We start from the raw sequence: 26,196 nt of genomic DNA, 5'->3' as shown, positions 1-26,196 counted from the left end.
ATGCCTATTCATTTTTAATGCTTAATTAAAAATAAAATTTAAGAAAATTAATAACTTTAAATATTAAAAATATGTAGAATGCTGAAACTGAGAAGAATTAATATTAACTTCTAATATTCTCACTTAAGATCTATGCATTTAGCAAATGTACATTATTGAACTTGAACATTACCGACAATATGTTAGAGGTTGTGGACGCAGTGTAAAAAGACATAAATCACAATTCCTCAATGAAGAAAATCCGTAGCTTCCGTAGCGGAATAAGCTGTAGAATTGGCCTTATACAACAACATGCCAGCCACTTAGAAACAAAACCCGATATTTGAATGTTGTTTAATCACTTAAGACAAACTCTTGAAGAACAAATTTGATTTGTAACAGTCAGTAGAACAGGCTGAATTTAGGAAAGGATGTATTACTTGTGACAACTACAGAGTGTGAGACACTTCTTCCGCTACTTGAAATGTGAATGGGCTTGTTATATCACACAGTTCCAATACTTGTAATAAATCACACTGTAACACTCATATATACTAAAATACACAACTGTGAGGAGAGTTGTAGTTGAACACATTCGTAGTATGAGACACTTACTGAAAAGGGCACTGGCGGCACTGAGTGCAATATCCCGCTCACGGGTGGCCCAGATTGGTTGTGCAGTAGATGTTAGTTTTCCCTCGTCCTGCTCGTGACGTCATCACAGGAGCACCGTGACTGTGTAGCATACAACCGCATGTGTATCTCATTTCATTGTTTATGTATGTCTGTCTTATAAAGAAAGGATTTCCACGTAATAACTATACGTAATTTCTTTCCGTATATTGCTGTTGGTTTATACAGTGGCCTACTGTATTATGCGTAGTGTGTGTGTGTCTTTGTTCGTTTCTGTGAGATCTCGTTAAGTTGCTGTGTTTCGTGCAGTGAGGTACACATATTTTCTTTTCGTTAGTTGCGTGAACAGTGTAATAGTAGCTGGAGTGAAATTTATGTGTTCATTGTACAGAATCATTGCGATAGAAAACTGTGCCGTTAATGATTCACCGACCGAGCTCGATAGGTGCAGTCGCTTAAGTGCGGCCAGTATCCAGTGATTTGGAGATAGTGGGTTCGAACCCCACTGTCGGCAGCCCTGAAGACGGTTTGTCGTGGTTTCCCATTTTCACACCAGGCAAATGCTGGGACTGTACCTTAATTAAGGCCACGGACGCTTCCTTCCCATTCCTAGGCCTTTCCTGTCTCATCGTCGCCATAAGACCTATCTGTGTCGGTGCGACGTAAAGCAAATAGCAAAAAAATAATAAAAATAAAAAATTTTTAGATTCACCGCTATCTACAGCGACACCTGATTGTTCAGCAAAGGGATTTCGGTACCTCGCCGGCTACATCGCCAACCGTGAAAGAAAATATGACAGGTCAATGTGAAGTCCCACTGGGGAAATGCTTTCCATTTCTTCTGGTACAGCTCCTGTGGGATGGATACAAATGTTATCTCGGGGAGGTCTACTCGTTCCATCGTTAGAATGGTAAACCAAATAAAGGAATTTGAGTTAATTTTCAGGGACACTCACGGACGTGCTGAACTATGACACATACCTAATATTATACGCAAAGTGTGTCAAATAATTAGCAGTGAATTCCCCGCTGTACCACCAGAAATATCTATTAAAAATGTAAGTTAGAACGAGAATATTTATACGCATACGACAAATGAACATTCGGACAAGAACTGAAAAATCCATAGCAGCTCACCGGCGAAAGGCACGACAGTGGATTTCATCTTCAAAGGCAACCACTTCATGACATCTAATCTCACAGGTAGGACTGTGTTCTAATGAAGTGCTATCTATGCGGAGCCTCCGTGGCTCAGACGGCAGCGCGTCGGCTTCTCACCAATGGATACCGTGGTTCAAATCCCTGTCACTCCATGTGAGATTTGTGCTGGTCAAAGTGGAGGCGGGACAGGTTTTTCTCCGGGTACTCCGGTTTTCCCTGTCATCCTTCATTCCAGCAACACTTTCCATTATCATTTCATAGCATTGATCAGTCATTAATAAATCACTTTGGGAGTGGCGACCCCATTGTAATAATAGCCTATATGTGGTTCATTCATTACATCCCTGACCCGGTCAAAGACTAGAAAACAGGCTGTAGGTTTTCCAGGACTATCTATGCATGGTTTCGAATATAAACTTACTTCTGCTGCTGTTACAGTATGTGTTAAGCTTTAAACTCCATACCTGCGGAAGTGAGTCAGTATATCGTATGTTAACATACGGTAGTTCATCACGGAATTTCTGCTGTAAAGATTTAATATGACAAAGATTTCATATCTCTAAATATTTATGTTTACAGACTTGAAAGCGCGTAACCTTCCTCAAACTAAGTAGAGGAACTTTGAAATGTTACTAAATTTCAAGCGTTGGTTAGAGTGCCGTCACGTTTACGCCTTATTCGTAATGGAAATCATTAAAAGTTACTATGGTGTACTCGTTTTCTATCTTATAACTGCAGTAATCTTTATGTCTGGTCTGCAATTAGTTCTGAGAAACTGTAATATTAGCTGATATTATGAGATTCTTACTGATTTGCGCGCTCCGGGCTCGGCTGTTCTGCTCCTACTGTGACGTCATTTCGTTAACCAATAGCAGCTCGGTTCGCGTTGGGCCCAACCTTTAGCAGTGTTTAAGAACCTTGTGTCCCGCTAGGTCTGGCTCAAAGAGGATATATAAGTGAGAAGGAACCTCTCCGGGTGAAAGAAAGAGAATACGAAAGCAGGTCCGTAAGTCTAAACGAATGTGGACAGCCATGGAAGGAGGAATCAACTGCCTGAACTTTACGATCCAATTCTTCGTACACTAATGGAAATAAAATCGTACGGCTTTTTATACATATATACATGCATTATCATTATAGTCCGTTATGCCATTCAGCGTTCAGTCTGCAAGCCTCTGTGAATTTACAAAAACGGCACGTCGCGACAATCCTCTATTTGCAATCAGTGCCGTGGCCTCATTTAATTCTATACCTCTTATCATTAAATCGTTAGAAACTGAATCAAACCATTGTCATCTTGGTCTCCCTCTACTCCTCTTACCCACCATAATAAAGACTACTATTTTTCTAGGTAACCTATCCTCCTCCATTCGTCGCACATGTCCCAACCACCGAAGACGGTTTACGCGTGCAGCTTCATCCATCGAGTTCATTCCTAACTTAGACTTTATCTGCTAGTTCCGAGTAGGCCTACCCTCCTGCTATTGTTCCCACCTGTTTTAAAAGCAACAATTTTCGCTACTTTCATGTCTGTTACTTCAAACTTATGAATAATATATCCTGAGCCCACCCAGCTTTCGTTCTCGTAAAGCAAAGATGGTCTGGAAACACACCGATGTAAATACAGTTTCGTCCGGGAGATGACTTCCTTCTTACAGAACAATGTTGATCGCAACTGCCAACTCACTACATTGGTTTTACTAGACCATGATTTAATCTCACTTACTATATTACTATCCTGGGGGAACAACCAACAAAAATACTTAAAATTATCTACCTGTACCATGTTTGTATCACCAATCTGACATTCACTTCTGTTGACTTTCTTACCTACTGACATCAATTTAGTCTTGGAGAGGCTAATTGTTATTCCATACTCACTGCACCTATTTTCAAGTTCCTGGACATTAGACTGCAGGCTTTCGGCACAATCTGCCATTAAGACGAAGTCGTCAGCAGACGCCAGACTGCATACTAAATTTCCACCCGCCTGAATCATTCCTTGCCAATTTATACCTTTCAGCAGATGATCCTCGTAAATTACGAAGAGCAAATGAGAAAGATTACAGCCTTGTCTAACCCCTGTAAGTATCCTGAACCAAGAACCCGTTCTACCATCAATTCTTACTGGAGCCCAATTGTCATCACGAATGCCTTTGATTGATTTTAATAATCTACCCTTAATGTCATTCCCCCCGCAGTATTGTGAACATCATTTCCCTCGGTACCCTGTCAAATGCTTTCTCTGGATATATTAAACCAATACACAGCTGTCTATTCATTTCCTAACATTTTACATTCACCTGGTGCGTACTGAAAATTGGATCTTGACAGACCCTCCGTGCTCTGTAACCACACTGGATTTCATGCAACTTCCTCTCTGATCGCACCCTCTCTTCCGAGATGCCGGTGAATACTTTGCTTGGTATAGTAATCATACAGGGAACGGATTTATATGTACTAATATTTTTTGAAATATGTACATATATATTTAGTTATTTTTATTCAAATATGGAATTATATATGGACTTAAAATTGCACATATAACATTCATTTCTATTTTTATCAAAGTTCAAAGAAGCTAAACAAAGTAGATCTACATGCAACATAATGTTGCACTTCACATTTTAATATATTTGAAGAACACACAATATTTTATTCTCTGTTACCAAAAGAATGGATTACAAAATGTTATTTTAAGTGCTGCAAAGTGAATCTCCATCTATTATCTGTAAGGACAGTTTTATATTGACTGAAACTGCGTTCAACATCGGAAGACGTAATGGGGGCATAATTCAACTTCACAATACCTACTGGCGTTAAATCCAGTGTTAATTTTACACTTAAATCTCCACACAGCATTGCAGCAACCATTGTCCTGGGTTATTTGAAAGCACAGTTTGCTTCATTTGCAGGATTTATTTGTTGCACAGTTTTATTCACAATTTCACAACTTTCAGAAAGTGGGAGATGCGAGTTTTGGAGACTTTTCAGTGTTTGTTTGATGCATAAAAAATTATGCTGAATGTAACATATGTCATTTTTCACATATATGTCGCAAACAACTGTTTTCGCGGCTTCAATTGAAGCTGCATCTTCAGAGTCCATGGTATGCAGAACGTTCTTAATACAGCCTATATATATTCAACATAATATTCAATCGCTTGCAGCCACGTACCCCACCTAGTTAGAATCGGCTTAGGCGGCACTGGAATCTCTGGGTACATTTCTTTCAAAAGATGAACTCTTCTGTGGGCTTCGAGAAAAACTGTTTTCACTGAGGAAATCAATAAATTTACCTTGAGGTAACTGCCTTGTACCACTTCAGCCACACGATGAAAGGCATGTGCTACACATGTTAAATGAGTCATCTTTGGATATACAGCACATAATGCTTCTCTGACGTTCATCATATAAGGTGCAGAATCGCTAATAAAAAGTAACATTTTATTATACCCAACGGCCTGTGGCCAGAGGTTACTCGTAGCCTCACTGAACAGTTTTGCTATAGTTTTGTTATCGCACTTTTCTAGAACATCACAGTGTAAGAGAATCCATTTACAATAATCTTCGCTTAAAAAGCCAATGATTACGTTGCCAATTAGCCTGCCTTCTTTGTCTGTTGTCTCATCCATGGAAACCGAAATTGGACCGTCTTTAATCTCTTGCCTTATCTTCCGAACAGTTTCATCGTATATGGCTGAACAGTACGTTTTTCTGAACGTTGACTCATCCGGGATGGATCGTTTGGTGTATTTCTCGAGGAATTCCATGAAGCGCTGATTATAAGAGAGGTATGTCAGCAGAGATGAGAGCACGGCACTGGAAGTTGCTGGTTGTGTCAGAAACAACTGTCTCTGCTTGGAATCTCCTTGTTTGTTAGCCTGGTGTTTATTGGTTGAAACATGCTGTTGCACTAGGAACATTTGAGTAGATGTCACTGCACAATGACACAAATTACAAAATAATATCTTACTGTCAGTTGCTAAACCATCTGCTTTATATTCTGATACGTAACTTTTCAGTTTTAAACTGGTTGACTGAGCTACTTTAGGCACATTGTAACAATGTTAATGTCTTCAATGCATATCAATATACAACTGTACACACTGAACGTACTAGAACACTATGATCCGTCTCAATGCTAATTCAAACTGTGAAGACAGGTAGTGACCTAGATGGAGTTATGAAGCAATCGACGGCAATGCCCGAATTAACTAATCCGGAAACCACTTCTAAATCCCGTAATGGTCCACATTGTTTATTTTCGTGTTATATTAGTTATATTACTTGATTGTAAGCACTTCTGATACGAATAATAGAAACACTCACTCGGATCATGAACTTAATAGTGGGCACTAGGAAAGTTTTGCAATACGCAGAACCAGTTGGCTGGACACCACATTTATGGTGAGGGATGAAAAGAGGGGTGAAAACCGGTCTAGAAGACAACAAAGCGCGACCTTCACACCATTTGTTATCAAGCAGTGGGATTGATAGCATGTTAAGATGTCAGTGTGGTCTAAGGGTGAATATCGCGCAAATATCCGCTACAATTTTGCTCGTGTATTAACTGTTGACCAGTGCCTAGAGGAAATGCCTCCGGTGCTGGGGAAAGACTGTCCACATCCGACAACAATTTTCCGCTGGTATAAGGAGTTCCAGAGGGGAAATTTTGGGGTTCAAGACGATCCTCATTCTGGGCGACCCTTTGAATCAGTGACTGAGGAAAACATTGAAGCTCTGAGGAAAATGTTGCAGCAAGAGGGGCGTATGACATATCGGCAGGTAGAAGAGACCTTCCAATCCATGCGACAGCTATTCATTCAATTCTACACGACCATCTCCACGTTAAAAAGGTTTGTTCCCTTAGGATGCCCCATTCATTTTCAGAGCAAAGGGCACATCGAGTGAAATGGTACCGAAAAATGCTAAAACAGTTTGAAAATGAGACTTCGCGTAACGCCAATATCATCGTTACAGGTGACGAAACTTGACTCTATTATTACGATGTCCCAACAAAATCCCAGAACAAGGTGTGCCTGTTTGAAGATGAGGGTACTCCTGTGACTGAACAAAAGTCAAGGTCAGTGAAGAAAAGGATGATTGCAGTATTCTTCACTAAAGGGGTCATCCTGACTCGGGTTGTGCTAGAAACACAAAGGGCAGTAACTGCGAAGTGGTACAGTGAGACTTGTCTGCCTCAGGTCACCCAGGCTCTGAAGCAGCTCCGTCCAAGGTCACGGCTCAACACTTGGCTCTTGCATCACGACAATGCTCCAGCACATACAATTTTCCGCTGGTAAAATGAGTTCCAGAGGGGGAATTTTGGGGTTGAAGACGATTCTCATTCTGGACGACCGTCTGAATCAGTGACTGGGGAAAACATTGAAGCTGTGAGGAAAATGTTGCAGCAAGAGGGACATCGTGCTAATGCAACAATGGATTTTCTTGCCAGATCAGTGTTGACTGTCCTTGATCGCCCTCCATACAGTCCTGATCTTGCCCTTGTGACTTTGCACTCTTCCCAGAAGTGAAGATGAAGCTGAAAGGGCGGCGTTTTGCATCCGACGAGGAGCTTCTGGCAGCATGGGATCAAGAGTGTGAAAATGTAATCGAATAAAAGTGGCAGAGTTGGTTCAGTGACTGGTTTCGACGTATGTAGAAGTAAATTGAGTGGGGTGGAAATTATTTTGAAAAAGACTAAAGCGTTCACTCACATTGCAAAACGTTCCTAGTGCCCTTTGTATTGGGCATTTGGAAAGAAATCCTCTAGCGAACACCAATCCATGAGCAAGGGAGATGGAGGGAAGATATTTCGTTGATCAGTCACAGCCAGTGTGTGGGCTGAGAGAACAAGATTGTCAGTATCAGTCAAGTAATTGAACGATAGGGAGAGATAGTTATGCTCATGGCAAAGCACCAGGAGATCGGGAACAGATTGTTACAGAACTGATGACAACCTTCCTCTCTTAACACCAATCGGAGGACAATGAAGCTATCGAAAAAGGAAGGGAAGACACAAAACGAATAGCGTCATAGTCGGAAAAGATTAGGAGTTGACTAAGGAAGATCGGACAGTGAATACGAAAGTTAGGAGGCTCACAAAAATAACTAGATAGTGTGTTAGACTCAGCTACGAGTTTCGTGGTCACCAAGCGTAGAGTCAAGGAGAGGTTACCTCTTCTTTCTCCTACTTAGGATTATGTGATTCAGAGACGGACGATATTTTCTACAGCTGTCCCCTATCAGTTCAACATATCGCATCACAAATCAGATAACTTGGTGGTTACATAGAGTTAGGCACCACTTTAAGTCCTTTCTTACGACCGCGCTCAGGGTGATTCTGTTCAGTCTGGTTGTTTGTATACTACATTTAAAATGATGAGCTTCGTATTGTAGCCAGAGATTGGGTGTTAGGTCAGAGTGGCGACCGTGGAATCACGAGCTGGGTAAGACAATGTTTCCCCTCTCCCTGTCCGATATCTCTTGGTAAAGTCCTGGTCTCTTCCGACGCACAGTGAATCCCTCATTTTCTGTGGATATGTCTTCATTGCATTCTATTTTCTCTTTTGTTTTACCTGCGCGCTGTACCGTCCTGGTCACAATCCATACTTTGTAAGGAGCACGAACACTACATTTATGAAGAAGTCGATTCCAAAATTGGCAAGTTATTGAATTACATGTAAAATACTTTATTTGTAATTTTTTTTCTCGTAACTCACTTCTGAAATTAAAATTGTAATCGTTACATTGTAGTAATCGAGATACATCGCAACAAGAGCTTGGTAACTTTGGAGCCCCAGCACTCGCAGCTTGTTGAGATTTAGGTAATCGTGTACTACATTGTTAAGACGGTGGTGGTGATTATTGTTTTAAGAGGAAGTACAACTGGACAACCATCCTCTATTAACACTAAGCAGAGGGAAAATGGAGGAGATATGACATTTAAAGGTATCGGCAAAAGAAAGAGTGGACTCCATAGGACTCGAGCACCTCAAAAAACCGTGGAAGAGACTCACACAAGACTGAGGTAGCGCAACCGTGGAGGAGCCTCATACAAGAGCCAGCTAGCGGAATCATGGCGGAGCCTCACACAAGACTCAGCTAGCGGAACAGTGGAGGAGCCTCACACAAGAGCCAGCTAGCGGAACCGTAGAGGAGCCTCAAACAAGAGCCAGCTAGCGGAACCGTGGAGGAGCCTCACACATGAGCCAGCTAGCGGAATCGAGGAGGAGCCTCACACAGGACTCAGCTAGCAGAACAGTGGAGGAGCCTCACACAAGAGCCAGCTAGCGGAACTTGGGAGCTACCTCACACAAGACTCAACTAGCGGAACCGTGGATGAGCCTCACACAAGACTCAGCTAGCGGAACAGTGGAGGAGCCTCACACAAGAGCCAGCTAGCGGAACCGTAGAGGAGCCTCAAACAAGAGCCAGCTAGCGGAACCGTGGAGGAGCCTCACACATGAGCCAGCTAGCGGAATCGAGGAGGAGCCTCACACAGGACTCAGCTAGCAGAACAGTGGAGGAGCCTCACACAAGAGCCAGCTAGCGGAACTTGGGAGCTACCTCACACAAGACTCAACTAGCGGAACCGTGGATGAGCCTCACACAAGACTGAGCTAGTGGAATCGTGGAGGAACCTCACACAAGACTCAGATAGCGGAACAGTGGAAGAGCCTCACACAAGACTGAGCTAGCGGAACCGTGGAGGAGCCTCACACAAGACTGAGCTAGCGGAACCGTGGAGGTACCTCACACAAGACTCAGATAGCGGAACCTGGGAGGAGCCTCACACAAGACTGATCTAGTGGAATCGTGGAGGAACCTCACACAAGACTCAGATAGCGGATCAGTTGAAGAGCATCACACAAGACTGAGCTAGCGAAAACGTGGAGGATATTCACACAAGACCGAGCTAGCGGATGCATGGAAGAGCCTCACACAAGACTGAGCTAGCGGAACCGTGGAGGTGTCTCACACCGTTACCGAGGTAACTTTTTTAGCCTTCCCCATTTATGTTTTGGACTGGCTATCGCTGTAGAAATTAGTGTCACATCATGCTCATCTTTCAAACTGGTTTTCTACGACTACTTCTAAGTTACTGGGGGCCATACCCCTAACTTATTATTTCTACTTGCCTAAAACACTCTGTTCTATTTTAATTCAAGAACTGTCTGTTTGTGTTTCGCGTTATTGTGTGCCAGGTATGGACCATTGATGGGCTAATTAATATAAAAATAGGATCAAATAAGTATAAAGTGTGCACTATCGAACAGTTAAATGAACTAATGTGATATGCGGGAGAAATGGTCACAGCATTTTGTAACTTTCTATTGTAGTTTAATTTTAGAGTTATCCTTGTAGTATATCGTAATTTTTAACTTTAACTCTCTATTAGAACGTAGTTAGTAATATAGTTTACTTTTGCTTGCCGTTGTGGTAGATTGGTGTTAGTAGCAGCAGACTTGGTTCAGTGCCTTATTTTTGTCGTGTTTATTTCCACTTACATTATTGACACATTGCCATTATCGTATTGATCGCTGTAAGTTGTTATTTCCATTCCCATTATTGTCATAATCATCTCCAACGCAACTGAGAACAACGTAAGTTACAGTCCCCCTGATGAACTTGAGACAAACGAACAGGCTCCCCTATTCCTTGCAAACAGTCCTCAAAACCTTTCATTTACTCCACCCTCCCCCACTGTCGCTGGAACCAGCTGTGCAGGCAACACACATCTATTGTCATCTGAGCTTTCTTGCCATTCCTAGTCTACAAGGGACATCATTAACCACCAGCTTTCTGCGTACAGTAATGCTTTATATATTTGCAATATAAACGCTCAAAACTTCCTTGCGGAGACACGAATGGATGAAATAAAAGCCCTATTTATGCCTCCCAGTTTCCACGCAATATTAATAACTGAATATTGGTTAAAATCACACCACGCAATAGAAAGACTGCAGCTGGCGGGTTATACATTTCTCAGATCCGACAGATTAAGTAATCCCTCCGGGGGTACTGCCGCATATGTTACGACCAGCTTACGCCCTAAAATAATCTGTAGATCTCCAGGTCCGTACGAGCGAAAACCTGAGTTCATGTTCCTGGAAATAACTGTGAGTGAAGTAAAATGTCTTCTGGGTGTAGCATATAAACCACCGAAAAAGGGGTTTTTTATGCGATCTAGAGACTCAAATACAAGACTGAGTCCCTGATTACTCAAAAATAATTATAACGGTTGACTTCAACATAAACCTTCTTGAACCTAACTCTCCTCATACAACCCACCTATTAATTTCTTTTAAAGCTTGCGATTTAACGTTTCTCCCTCTCAACGCTACACATCACACAGACACATCACACACTTTAATTGATCTCATTACCACTAACCAACCTGAATTAGTTCTTCATCGCGGTCAAATTAGTGCCCCAGGGATATCGTGACATGATGCTATATTTATGGCCTATTCTATTAAAAGTCCCAAGTTCAAACCGAAAATAATTTCATATAGAGATCTACGAAGAATTGATAAGAATAAACTTTTACAAGACACAGTTGCAGTGCCATGGCATGACATATTTAAACTTAAAAACATAAATGACAAAGTGACCCTCTTCAATCAACATATGACTGAACTGTACGATAGATATGCCCATGAAAAAAAGGCTCGAGTTACGCGAAAACCAGCTCCCTGGCTCTCAGATGAGATTAGAGCACTAATGGCTGAACGCGATGCTGCTTATAAACGAGTTAAGAAACATTGCACTCCTGACAATCTACTGAACTATAAGAAACTAAGAAACGCTACGACCCAACAGATTAGAAACGCGAAACTACGACACGCTCACAGTTTAATTTAAACAAATGCTTTAACAGCTGTATTGTGGAAATCCATAAAAAGCTTTGGAATTACCAAAGGACGAGACGACGACGAAAAAAAATACCCTTGGAAAAACTGAACGATTATTTTTCATCTAACTGCACATTAAATGCAGCCCTGAAACAGGAAGTTCTAGGCGCGAATTATGCAAAGACGCGAACAGATAGAGAAAACTTCTACTTCCGTCCAACAACCCACTCACAAGTCAGGTTTGCTATAAATCGGATAACATCAGCGACAAAAAGAAATGACAGTATAGGAATAGAGACGATAAAAATTATTCTGGGTGTGATATTACCTGCACTAATTAACAAATTTAACTCTTCCCTTGTAGAGAGCACATTTCCCGAAATATGGAAAGTGGGCATTATACGTCCTCTAAAATAGTAGCATCCCCTTCTGAACCATCTGACTACAGAGCCATCTGCATACTTTCTGCTTTATCCAATGCGCTAGAGTTCATCGCTCATAGACAAATAACAGACTACATGACGACTTACAACATACTTGATCCACTACAATCTGGTTTTTGTCAAGCACACAGCACTACAACGGCACTACTGAAGGTCACATCGGACATCCGAGAAGCTATGGACAACAAGAAAGTGACAGTTTTAATACTCCTAGATTTGAGCAAAGCTTTTGACTCTGCTGACATTGACATTTTGTTCTCGAAATTGTATTCCCTCCATTTCTCGGACAGCGCCCTTCTTTGGTTGCATTTATAAGGCCGTCGGCAGTGCGTTACAAATCAATTTGGCGGTCTGTGCAGTGTTGTGTACCCCAAGGGTCGGTGTTAGGACCCCTTCCTTTTTCTATTTACATTAATGACGTCTCCCAAATCCTAATACACTGCAAATGCCATATTTATGCTGATGGTGTACAAATGTACCTCCATACATCTCCAAATCTAATATTTTAGGCCGTAGACAAAATCAATCAGGATTTAACATCGTTTTCTTCATAGTCTTTGAGATTTGGTCTTAGGTTAAACCCAGCAAAAACGCAAGCCATCATTTTTGGATACCCGAAAATACTCGCGAAGGTCAATCCACCAGAGATTCCATCTATAAGGTTGTGTAATACTAATATACCATTCATGTCATTAGTAAAAGTCCTATGTGTTACTTTCGATGATGACATGTCACGGAAAACGCATATTACAAACATCACCCAGAAAACATTTTCTGCATTGCACATGCTGCGCGGGTATAAATACTTATTTTCCTGAAAAACTCAAAGAATACTGTTAGAAGCTCTGGTTTTCCCTCATTTCGACTATTGTGACGCGATTTATAGAGACACTCGGAACATGTTATTGAGCAGATTACAACGTGGTAAAAATGCATGTGTGAGATACGTCTGTAACCTACGGTACTATGACCACGTAACTCCTTCATATAACCACCTATCTTGGCCCCGACTAGAAATCCGTCGCACTGTGCATACCCTATGCCATCTCCATAAAATCCTTAATTCTTCAAAGCCACTTTACCTTACTTCATATTTCAAATACCTATCCTCTTATCATACTCTTAACACCAGATCTGCTAATAATTCCATCCTTGCTGTACCTACCCATAGAACTGCCATCTACAATAAATCATTCACAGTAATTGCCTGCCGTGAGTGGAACCTCCTTTCCGAAAGTATCAGGGGATTTAAGCGCTATTCGCACTTTCAAGGAAGCACTTTGGAGACATTTTATGCACTAGTAAGGATCATCTGTAAACTTGATGCTGCTATTTACAACCATTCTCTTGTTATGGATGTCCTGGTAGAGAGTCTAAAATTCTTATCCGATTTGTTTTTAAAATCAAGTTTTATGTACTGCCTCTTTCTTTTACATGTAGAATATTAGTTTGAAGAATTTATCCTTTCATTATATCTGATTTATTTCATCTTAATTTAATCTTAATTTATTTCATCTTAATGTAATCTCACCATCCTTGTATTTTTATTAATTTAATTTGTATGATATCTACTTATTGTGAGTAACACAATGTAATATATGTATATTTCACATCGTCGCCATAAGACCTATCTGTGTCGGTGCGACGTAAAGCCCCTAGCAAAAAAACTGTATATTTCACTTCCTGGTTAGATGGAAGAGGAGGCCTGAGGACCTTATATATCGGTTTTGTTACAATCTGTACCCCTTCTGAATGTTCATTCTTGTTTTCATGGTTTCGCAAGGCTATGATCTTTACCATATTAGATCTTAACCAGGCATATAATAAAATACCTCTGGCAAAAGAATCCAAACACCTGACAGCTTTCGCCACGGACTGGAATCTGTATCAATACTACCGCGCCCCTTCGGGATCCACACGTATGCAGCTGTCCTTACTAGACAGCTGGAGAGGGTCTTCTACGATATAAAATTCGAATATCTGACACATTACCTCGATGATGTCGTCGTGTTTTCAGTGACCTCCGAAGAGCACTTAGATCATCTGACGGAAGTCCTCAATCACCTTCGGAAGCCTGGGTTGACCGTTAAATTATCTAAAGTAACCTCTTCTAATCCTTCTATGTTGTTCTTAGGGCATACTGTGTCGCCCGATGGTGTTTATATTGACCATTCCAGAACACAGGCTATTCGTGACTTCAAGCCTCCGAAGGACATAACGGGAATCGCTAGATTCATAGGCATGGTGATTTTTTCAGGAAATGTATTCCTAAATTTGCTATTAGGGCGGCGCCCTTGAACTTACTTCGCAAGAAAGGTGTAAAATTTGAATGGGGGCCCTCGCAGCCAGCCGCTTTTGAAGACCTTAATTTAGCTCTTTGTAACGTCCCTGTACAAGTCATTCCCGATTTCTCTAAGAAATTCACTGTCCAAAGTGATGCCAGTTCATCTGCTGTGGCTGCTGTCCTTTTTCAGGAAACGGAACTCGGAAGGCGGCATACCTTCTATGCGTCTAGGACCTTATCGGTTCGAGAAGTAAAGTATTCTAGCTATGAATTAGAGGCTTTGGCTGTCTTGTTTGCCCCGGAGAAGTTCCGCCTTTATCTGGAACATGTCAAATTTGAATTGGAAAAACACAAGCAGCCTTAAGGTGGCCTCGTAGAAACGGACGTAACGCCCGTCGGGCTATCAGGATCTCAGCTTTCCTATGTGATGTACGACACATTAGGGGATCAGAAAATGTAGTTGCTGGTGGACTAAGCCACATGTTTTCTAGTGATATTGAGACCAGTGAACAGGAAGTTAGTTCTTCTCTTTCTATGCCCACACCTCCTAGTATTAATGCTATTTTGACTCTGTTTCGTGACACTGAGAATTATCAACCAGAAGATCCCGTGCTGGCTCTGATAATGGAAACCATTTCTTCTGGGGAACATGTTGTCCCTTATGTATTGAGGAACGGGGTTTTGTGTTGCCCTTCGAGACATGATCAGAAAATGAAGGTTGTGGTTCCAACCTTTCTTGTGCTAATGATCTTCAAATACTATCATGAGACCCCATTAGGGATCAAAGGGGAACGGGAATAAATTTATTATTATTGTATGTGTAGACGGCTTCACTAGATTTTCATGGTTGTTTCCCACTAAGCTGACTACCGCTCAGTCTACTATTTCTTGTCTTAATACTATCTGCTTCTTTTGGCCCCTGTCAACTGGATAATGCAAAGGCTTTCATATCTAACTCATTCCGGAAATTGTGTTTCAATCTGTCCATATCCCATGTAACAACTTCCGCTTATTACACTCAATCATCTCCGGCTGAGGGGATCAATCGTAATCTTCGATCCGTGTTGATCGCTTTTCATCATGGAGATCATTCCAAGTGGGATACTTCTCTGCATTGGTTATGTTTTACTTTAAATTCGGCTGTTCATCAGTCCCACAAGTTCACTCCCGCCTCTCTCATGTTTAAATTTATTCCCAACACGCCGCTGTCTAATCTTTGGTCACTCAATGACAGATTACCAGAGACAATAGGTCCTGATAATATCAGAGACCTACGGAAGAAGGCTGAAAGTAATCTGAAGGCTTCTCATGAAATGGTTAGAGAGAGATATGATTGTGGACGTAGGCCCACCAATTTAAAGGTTGGAGATCAAGTTATGGTTAAGAATTTCGTACCTGCAGGAAATCTTGCCCCCAGATTTCATGGGCCATATATAGTTTTTGGACTTCTTTACTCCTGTTATTCTTTTGGTCAGTTACCCAGCCACTGAGAGGATATTTAGAGAACACTTTCGCAGATTAAACCGGCATAATATTTTGTTTTGCAGTATAGGCCAATAAGTCATGGCAGTAAGAAATCAGTTATATTTATTCGGCGTCAGTTCTGTAAATTTTTAAAAAATATCAGCGTGTAAGGTATATAGGGAGGCATTCTGCCCCTCACATATCCACCTGACGGCAGTATCTTGTGCATATACTTAATCCTGTACAACCTTCCCCTCTGGTTATGTTTATTTTATCCCGTTGCCCGCCCCTAAGCCCAAGCCTGCTAGTCACACATGCAGCCGGCCTGATCAGAAACTGCAACTTAGAAAAATACACAACTCTCGCTCCCCACAAAAACAATTTTTGTCGCCAAATAAATGACAGTTTCAGTGCCCTCTCTTTCATCTGCGGCCGTGTCTCAACATCTGGCAATGGATGCCGGCGTGTGGTAACGGCCCACTCTGCTCTGGCCCAGTCTCCTGCATAACGGTGTACTGGAACACCATCCTTTCCGGAGAGGGCTGTGGTGCCTACCCATCTTGCAGCATTATCACTATATTTGGTCTGTGGCGACCATCACCATGGCTACCCCTCTCAAGGTAGCGGGAGAGATGTATCTGAGAGTACTTGGGGGATTCGGGTGACCCAACTTTGGGACCGGCTGCGGCGGCTGCTTTTGCCTTCAAAACTTGAACTGTATATCTTACACTGGTACGGCTGGAAGAAGACTTGAAGACTTGTTTTTAACGTAATTTCTTAAAAATGAACTTTTTCAAGAAAATTTCTCTCTGTAAACTACAACTTGCGAACAGCGAAACAACCAGCGAAATGTCAAACTTTAACTTTGAGGAGAGACTTTAAGGGAAATGAAGCGTCTTGAAGAATGCCATCTGATATGTGAATGTCGCAACTACTAGCGCAAAAAGTTTGGACATTTCTCTACAGATATCTCTGCCCAAAAACTTACGTTATGCATTCTAGTGTGAAGAGGAACTATTCAAATCCTAAAGAAATTTTTATTTTGAGGTTTCTTAAACTGGGTTGATTATGCTTTATTTTGGGTGTATTACAGCTTGCAACACTTCTATCTCTGTCCACTAACTTCAAATATCTACCAATATAAAATTTTGTATTTTTCTTTTTAGCAAATAGGATCCGTCTTGTACCTTTTTGATTATCCAATAAACTTTGGAGGTGTGTTCAGCCTTAGCCCAGAGCTCTCTAGAACCTTTCTCTCGGATATACAATCTGGTACCTTTTCGAGCTACCTTGCCTTATTGATCGTCCGGTCTACTGACTGTGTGTGATTAGATGAGGAGGGAAGTCTCGCCCTTCATCGAGTATTCCAGCAGATTATGGTAATGGCAGCCCTTAATAACTATGTGACAGCCTCTGAAAGCTAACTCGAGGGGAGATTTTCCTATCTTTAATAATGTAACATTAAATTTTCAGTCTTCTAAAATGTAAATATCTACGTATAATGTAAATTTTAAACAAGCCGAAAAGCACTTGGTTAAAATTCGGGAATAGAGTGTGACACCCTTTGAGTTCCCTATCAACTTGACTTAGAGGTGACTATGACTTTGTAACCGTTTTCTGTCTGTAGCTTTCCTAACTTACATTTTCTCCATCTAGTCACCTCAGTAGTATAGGCTCAGCCTCTGTAACTTCGGGCCGAAGTCCAAATAGGGTTTTGATGTTTTGAGTGCAAATTTCAAGGAGTGCAAGTGTCCGCCTCCACATCATTTTGATTTTTGGGTCAGTAACTTTTATCTGTGTGTCTTCTCCCACCAAGTTCCGGTAGAATGGGTATTCCATACTTCTGTAAAATAGATTATTTATGTTAAGATGTTAGACTGTTGAGTGTTTAAGACAGTGAATGCGGTTTGAATTGTAAAATGTCGGTTGTGCCTCGAGAGGCCTGGAAAGTGTTAATTTTATTGAGCAAAGATGCTCTGGTTGTAAATATAAAAGTTGAAGTTTGCCTTGAGAAGACAGTAAGGGTATAAGGTTCGGAGCGCAGCCTCCTAGATAAGTTCATAGAGCATAGTTGCTCTTTCTATTCTTGTAGAGGTGTTAGTGTAAATATTGAATGGTGCCTTTTGGAAGGCGGTAACGTTGTAGAGCAAAAGGTGCTCTCGGAAGATTGTACATATCTAAGCTACCGAGCTACTTCTGTACCTGAAACCTTGCTCCGTTGCTGAGCGACCTTGTTTCCCCTCTGTCTACCACGGTATCCCAGTAACAGGAATAAATGGTGAAAAAATATACTTTATCCATGATGCCCCTCACTTGATTAAATCACTCAAAAACAATCTAAAGAAGTATGATTTAAATGTAGGAGTGGAAATTTTTACCTAGTCTCATACTGAAGAATTTTATAACAAAGATTCAACCATTGTTCCCAGACTAGCCCCAAACTTAACAAGACAATGTATTTCTCTTCCCTCCTTTTCACCAATGAGAGTGTGTTTAGCTGTTCAGATTGTGAGTCAATCTGTTGCTTGTGGCATAAAGGTGCGTGTTCAGTGTAATTCACTGTCACCCTCTGCAGCTATTAGAGCTGATTTAATTGAAATATGTGACATACTATTTGACATCTTCAATTCCTCAAAATGTAGTACCACAGGCCCTAAGCAGTATTGAAAACACCTTTGCAGTAATTATAATAATTTAGGAAAATTGGTATAAATTGAAAATATCTAAGGCAGATCATTGTGTTAAACAGAGGTGGTATCAATGTTGGGTAGATAATGTCACTGCTCTTCAGATTTTTTGGTCAGAATTATTGGAGCAATAGATTTTCAATTTCTATTCAGTAGAAGACAGGCACAGGATTGTCTGGAAAATTAATTTCCCATTGTCAGGGATAAAGAGGGCAATAATATCGCTCCAGATGCATCTAATTTTTATAGTGCATTAAGAACTGTTAGATAAATAACTTACTATCCCCTTCACACGATAGCAATTGTGAGGCTGATGTCGCAGTATCCCTAACCAAACACAATAATTTAAACTAAGTTACACTGTGAATGTAAGATTAAATATTAGTGATAAGAGACCTAATTGTAATGAAGAAAATGAGATCGTTGACAGTAATGAGCAAACCACACAGGCAAAGGCAGACAATTATGTCTTTGGTTGGGCACTCAAGATATCAAAGACAAGTTAGTGAAGACCTTCATCTATATATATAAAATAAGAGTTTTGTCTGTACATTGCTCAGAATTTGAAAATAATGGTATTTCTGTATCGGTCATGTCCACAGTAACAAGAAAATGCACTTTTTACTTTTCCGTAATTTATGTCTGTCTGTCTGTCTGTCTGTCTGTCTGTCTGTCTGTCTGTCTGTCTGTCTGTCTGTCTGTCTGCCTGTCTGTCTGTCTGTCTGTCTGTATGTACACGCATCACGAGAAAACGGTTGAAGAGAATTTAATGAAAATCGGTATGTGAAGTCGGGGGATGAGCCTCTACAATCTAGGCTATAAATAATTTTACTCACGCTGAGTGAAATGGTAGTTTAGGGGAAGGCCTAAAATTGAATTCTCAACTATTTATGTTATTAGTGGTCGTATTTTAAAGAAAATGGGTATGCAAAGTTGGGGAATAAGTTGCTACAATCTAGGCTATCAATAATTGTATTCACGCTGAGAAAAATGGTAGTTTAGTGGAAGGCCTAAAATATAATTCTCAAATATTGTTATTAGTAGTCCTATCTTGATGAAAGTCGGTATGCAAAGTCAGGAAATAAGTCGCTATAGTCTTAGGCTGTAAATTATTTTATTCACGCTGAGTGAAATGGTAATTTAGGGGAAGGCTTAAAATGTAATTCTCACATATTTCTTATTAGAGGTATAATCGATGAATGCTACATAAATAGGGTTATATAGTATTGAATTTTCTATTATTCATGTCTTATACATTGTTACCGTACTGGCTATGATCACAAAGATATTAATGATTTTGGATTTTTGTTACTAAGTCCATATCAGCGCCGAGTAACCAGAAATGGGTAAACAGTATTTAATGAAAATCGATATGTAAAGTCGGAGAATAAGAAACTAGAGTTTATGGTATATTTTACAAATCACAGAGTCGAAAGAAAACTAAATGTGAAGGCCTACAATATAGAAAGCTCATAACATTGATCAACAATAACATTACATTGACCATTGTTTGTCGTGATGTGCTTTGTGTCATCTGTTGCCCTTCATCTCCGGTAGATAGGATTACTGCTGCGTACAGAGTATTTATTTGATTTACGTCGCACCGACATAGATAGGTTTTATGGCGACTATGGGATAGGAAAGGGTTAGGAGTGCCTTAGGCCTTAATTAAGGTACAGGCCCAGCATTTGACTGGTGTGAAAGTGGGAAACAACTGAATACCATCAGCGCTGCCGACAATGGGGTTCGAATCCACTAAGCTCACAGCTGCGCACCGCTAACCACACGGCCAACACGCCCAGTCGTACCGAGTGTAACAGCCTGCCTGAATATTGATGGGAAGTAGCTGGGGAGTTAGATAACTTTCTTCTTTAGCATGACATTCCCCTGATTTATAAATTTTCTGATTCTACTGGTACGTAACACACTGGATCATCACAGCATTCGGGCTATTTAATCCCTACTCTGAGGCACTGATTGGAATGAACAGTGTGTATATTTAGCGGAATAATGGCAGATGAGTGTTCATGGCAATCTGCGGCCTGGTCATCCCAGCTTTGGAACTTTGTACTATTAGATTGGCACCGCAATCTAACCGCAGCACTGTTCGTTAAAAGTGATAAAACGTGCGGCTTTCCATTTGATCGAGTATTTTATATGATAGCATTGCCCTTAATCGCTACATTCATACTTACGTTTTTGTAATGACCTATGTTGATTTCAGGTTAAGAAAACCACAAAGTCAGTCTTTCTGAGAATCCCGTAGCGAAGCACGGGTACATCAGCTAGTGAATTAATATGTTAGTGTAGAAGGTGTTTGTGACAACTGTTATTCCTTGTTGGCCCAAAAATACTTTACAGTTCACAAAAAAGCTTTTGTAAATAAAACGAATGGTTTCTACACATCTCAGTAGATAAAGAAAAATGCCAAATTACAGAAAGTAACGCTTATGTAATTTCATATCCAAGTGCATTGGGATGTATATAAGACAGTATATATATAATTATGGCATTTGCATGGTTGTCAGTATATATAGCTGCCTGGCCTGTAGTTTATGCAAATTGTTGCAGAAATTTGTCATGACTAATCTTCAATTTGTAGAAAATAACTTGAGAACGGGAGGATAATTTATTTTTGAATGAATATGACATGGTATGTAAAAATTGTAGACAGTGGACTATCACATGTAAAATCCAGTAGTTTTGGTCTAGGTGTAGGCCTAAAACGGATGTTACTTTTCATGCCTCAGGGTATTTCGTGACTACTAAAATGTTATAACCGCAGATCAAACATTTTGTACTTAGATAGCTATTCCATAATTTGTCTAAAACTTAAAACCAATATATTTTCGTGTGCAGGTGAAATTTCGAGACGTCTGGTTCAGGTATTATATCATAGCAGGCACAAGGAGCAGTCGACAGCGGTTCGTTTTCACACTGCGAGCAGCTAGATAGTGGTAGTGGCTGCACTTTGGAGAGTGTTTCTGCTATTATCTTTATAACCTACTTGGTATGGCCATGTAATGCGTACAGAGGGCACTTCACATCACACCGTCTGGAAACAGGCCACGTGGTCGGTCCTAGAAACACCTTCAAGAAGACATGAGGGACGTTCATCTTGTTCCAAATGATGCTCTTATAGAACCAAGTGAAGATTGGCGTACAAGAGACAGCAGACCCTGTTCCACTGCAGGACAAGCGCTAACAGGTATTACTTGCCTATGAAGTGCCCTGTAACAATCAGGATGTAACAATACAGTAAGCTGTACTCTGGTCCGACATCAGTACCGTTAACATGTAGTAATACGAGCTTGTGTCATGAGCACGAATATCTTACTTGTAGAGTTGGCAAGTAATTGCATTACTTGTAACGAATATCTTCTTAGTAACTTTTACTTGTGATTTACTTCTGAAAATAAAATTGTAATCGATACATTGTAGTAATCGATGTACATCGCATCGATAGCTTGGTAACTTTGGAGCATCAGCACCCGTTCATTTACACACAACTTGTTGAGATTTAGGTAATCGTGAGACGGTGGTGGTGATTATTGTTCTAAGAGGAAGTACAATTGGGCAACCATCCTCTATTAACAAAAATCAGAGGGAAAATGGAGGAGAAGTGAAGGTATTGGCAAAATAGAGGGATGACTCGGAAACCGTGGATGAGCCTCATACCAGACTCAGCTAGCGGAACCGTGGTCACCAAACGACACTCCCCCAAGTTGACAGTCCTTGGTCTCCCTTAAAGTCGCCTCATACAGCCCCCACGTTCGGGAGAATGGAGCCGGAATAAACACGTGACGGTGAACGGGGTAAGGCATTTCCACTCCCCTATTTGAGTAAGTTACCCTGAAAACTCGAAAGTGACATTCTATTTTTCGCTCGGGAGCTATCATTTTGAATGTCTGTTTAGTCTAACGTGACAATGATAGCCACTTAATGTCCTTGTACTAAAAGGTACAAAACAGACAAATGAATTTCCTTTTGGCATACCCATGTAAAAAACTCAGTGGTTCTCTGAAGACTCGCGTCCTACGATTATTGTAGCTTTACTGATTACATTCAGAAATTAATTTCTGCTCGGGTAATTAATTGAACCCAATCACTTTTATTTTGCACTTTTCCCATCACAGCTTAGTTACAGCATAACTAAAATGTTTCCACAGAGCGAGTGACCACATCACTGTCGGGAGAAAGTGGGATCAAACCCCACCTCAGCAAACTTGAATATTGATATCTGTGGTTTCCAAATCGCACACCAGGCAAACTAAGACCAGAGTAACTTCCTTCCCTGTCTCATTGTCACCGTAAGACCTGTCCACATCAAATAGTGAACCTGCCATCTGGTGACTGCCCTAAATGCAGATCAGTGGCGACTGACTGAAGGTTGCACCCTCCTGTTCCAATACTACGGTTATTCATAAACGCATCAAAGAATCAAATGCGGCATTTCTTGGGGGAAGATTCACAAAGGATTTGTTGGAAGTAAGAGTTAAAATGTTTAGATTGAAATGCATAATATCGCATAGTGCAACTAGTGACCCACTCATGTTTCGTATGGGATCAATATTTTTGTAGCGACAGGCCTCTTATGTCATTGGCCGTTCTCCCTCTGAGCATAGCTCAGTATGACAGCCGTCAGCTCCCTCCTTTCAACCTGTGTTACGTTCAAACCCATTCTGCCATTTCATTGAAACTACGGCAGCATAAAATTTAGCTTGGGTTCAGTGGCGTATACTGAGGGCTACCAAGGCTATCAGTGAAGCCCAAGCCTCAAATGAGAACGATGGAAATGTAAATATTATAATGTAAGCATCTGACACATTCTTCCATTTACACAACGCGAAAGCATTGAGAAAGAACGTCGATCGTATTTCTAAGAGCAAGGCATCGGAGACTAACATCGCAGCCCAGGCCTTCTGCTCACTCCCCTCGACTCGCCGCGCGAGGCTTGCTGACGAATGTCGGAAAGGTGCGGGGAACGAGGGGATACTAACCTTGAGCTGGGCTAGGCTTCGGTCCGTCAAATCGCCGCCGCTAACGAGAGACAGCGGTGGGAAGAGAAGGCCCAAAGACTCGAAGTTCTCCGGAAGTGTCCGAATTGATGGGATTCACCCATGTGCTACTGTATCACGATTTGCTTTTGCATGTGCAGGACATCTTACGGGTTGCTTATAGTTGGAAATTATTGGTATATTTCAGTTGATCTCAGAACAATTTTAGTTTATATGAAGTTATAGTGTTTAACGTGACAGTGACCTTGTGATGTTACTTCTGTGAAATGGCTGAACCGTGTGTAGGCTGTTGGATAAACCATTCTCGCAACTGAAATATGAAGTTAAATTGCTGATAATTAAGAATAAGCCTACCCCACCTCTTACTCGGTTGCAGTGTGAACAGGATGAGAAACACAAGAATCCATACAAACTTCATTGTTGACCATGCTTATTGTTTGCAACTGAGATGATGATGATGATGATGATAATAATAATAATAATAATAATAATAATAATGTCCGCCTCTGTGGTGTAGTGGTTAGTGTGTTAAGCTGCCACCCCCGAGACCCGGGTTCGAATCCCGACTCTGCCACGAAATTTGAAAAGTGGTACGAGGGCTGGAACGGGGTCCACTCAGCCTCAGGAGGTCAACTAAGTAGAGGAGGGTTGGATTCCTACCTCAGCCATCCTCGAAATGGTTTTCCGTGGTTTCCCACTTCTCCTCCAAGCAAATGCCGGGATGGTACCTAACTTAAGGCCACGGCCACTTCCTTCCCTCTTCCTTGTCTATCCCTTACGATCTTCCCATCCCCCACAAGGTCCCTATTCAGCATAGCAGGCAAGGCCGCCTGGACGAGGTACTGGTCCTCCTTCCCAGCTGTATCCCCCGACCCAAAGTCTCACGTTCCAGGACACTGGCCTTGAGTGTAGAGGTACGAGGGGAAAACTAACCCTGGAGGACAAACGAATTAAGAAATAATAATAATAATAATAATAATAATAATAATGCATAGCCTCTGAAAAGGCTTAATGGTGACCTGATGAAGTGAATGCTGAAGACGTCATAAGCACCCAGTCCCCGAGCCAGGGGAATTACGAATACGAGGAGGCTGATGCTTTTGCTACCATCTACAGTAGCAGAGGCTAGGGCTTGTGAACCATCCTTAACACAGCAGGCTACTCCGATGGCTATTAGCTGCAGCTCAAAACCCTTAAGGCTTGACGTTCACTAATCCAACTATCGAAAATGGGTAACCTAACTCTAGTGATAGCCCATGTCTTGATGGCAGCATACGCCACTGTTTGGGTTCGATTCCAGTTAAGTGGTTAAAAAGTTATATGCGGCTCTATTGGGGGTTGCACCTGAAATTAGCTGCACTAATTCAGGGTGAGGACGCGAGTTTACTGAGCCAACAGATTTTCAAACCAAATATTCAATGCAAAATATATTTTTATCGTCATAAGTTAATTGAGATCATTCATTATTATTTTGATAAATACTATGTAATTAATATCAAAATATGGTTTCTAATTTCAAGCCTGATTTTATACCCTAGTAAAATCGCATTTCAAGCACTGGGAAGTGGATCATTAGTCTGCCTTATTCTCCGCTGACACAGCCACTTGCATCGATTCTCACTTTCACCCCTGTTTAAAAAGTAATTCAAATGCTTCTGCAGGGATCAATGCAGGAACTACTGAAAGCGTAAGCGTAATGGTGAGGAGTGAAAACATGAAAATTATAAGATGACTGATGTGCTCGTCATTTGTGATGGGAAAATTACGTACATAACTTCAAGTTTCCCATCTGTGCCATATCTGGAGGCCACCTACCTAAGTGAGATCAAGCTACATATTTCATGCCAGCGTCTTCGACGGTAACGTTCCTCGAGGTCATATACCTGGATGATCTGTGGTGCTGACTATCCACACTGTCCTCAGGCTGTAGAACGGCTTCAACCACTTAATTCGACGATACTGTTTATTACTCTACTCAACTCCCAATTAGAGAGCGGCATATGGTCTGCACCCCTCGGAAACAAACGAGGCAGAGAGCTGCTAATTTAATCACAAGAAAGATGGGGATGGGGCCAGCACTAACTCATATTTAACAGTTTTATTACCTTGAAACAATTTATTTACATTGGTACAAGCCTTAGCATAGAATACCATTCGCTTCCAGGCAACGGCACAACACAGAGTTCTTTGTTACCGGCAGAATCCCTCACTGTTATAGCACTGAACCTCCTGAGAGGAGGAAGGGCTTCTCCTCACCTCCAAGGCGCAGGTAAGGATCGTACTACGGATAGAGGGAGACACACTAGATTACTGTTGTGTGTCCAAGTAACTTACTTATTCAATGAGCACTGCTCTAGGAAGCGTACCACCTCATGGCGCCTTCCCCCCTCCGTTTGGCAAGGGTTAGAGCAGTACAACTATTAGTCTTTGCATTAAAACTAGTGGGTCTTGTGTGGTGAGGTACCTCACTATATCTAGGTGACCCCACTGAGCAGCTTGTACAAGAGTAGTACCCAGCAACTCCCCAGTAACACCTCCCTCCTCCACCAGGTACATCACCACCTCCACGTGGCCCTGTACGGCTGACAAGGAAAGTGCAGGCACTCCTTGTCTGTGGGTACCAATGTTCACATCAATGACACTCCTTCCAAAGGACAGTCCTCTCGA

The 26,196-nt window shown here is 41.3% G+C and overlaps 1 protein-coding gene across 1 annotated transcript in view; it reads right to left on the bottom strand.

Annotated features, from left to right (window-relative positions):
- The window catches only part of LOC136886639 (zinc finger protein 33B-like), a 145,608-nt gene that overhangs the window by 64,698 nt on the left and 54,714 nt on the right, over positions 1-26,196 (bottom strand). The window lies entirely within an intron of this gene.

The sequence above is a fragment of the Anabrus simplex genome, chromosome X (genome assembly GCF_040414725.1).
Source record: "Anabrus simplex isolate iqAnaSimp1 chromosome X, ASM4041472v1, whole genome shotgun sequence".
NCBI classification, from domain to species: Eukaryota; Metazoa; Arthropoda; class Insecta; order Orthoptera; family Tettigoniidae; genus Anabrus; species Anabrus simplex.
The sequence above is the reverse complement of the archived record's forward strand: the minus strand, read 5'-3'. Positions and strand labels throughout refer to the sequence as shown.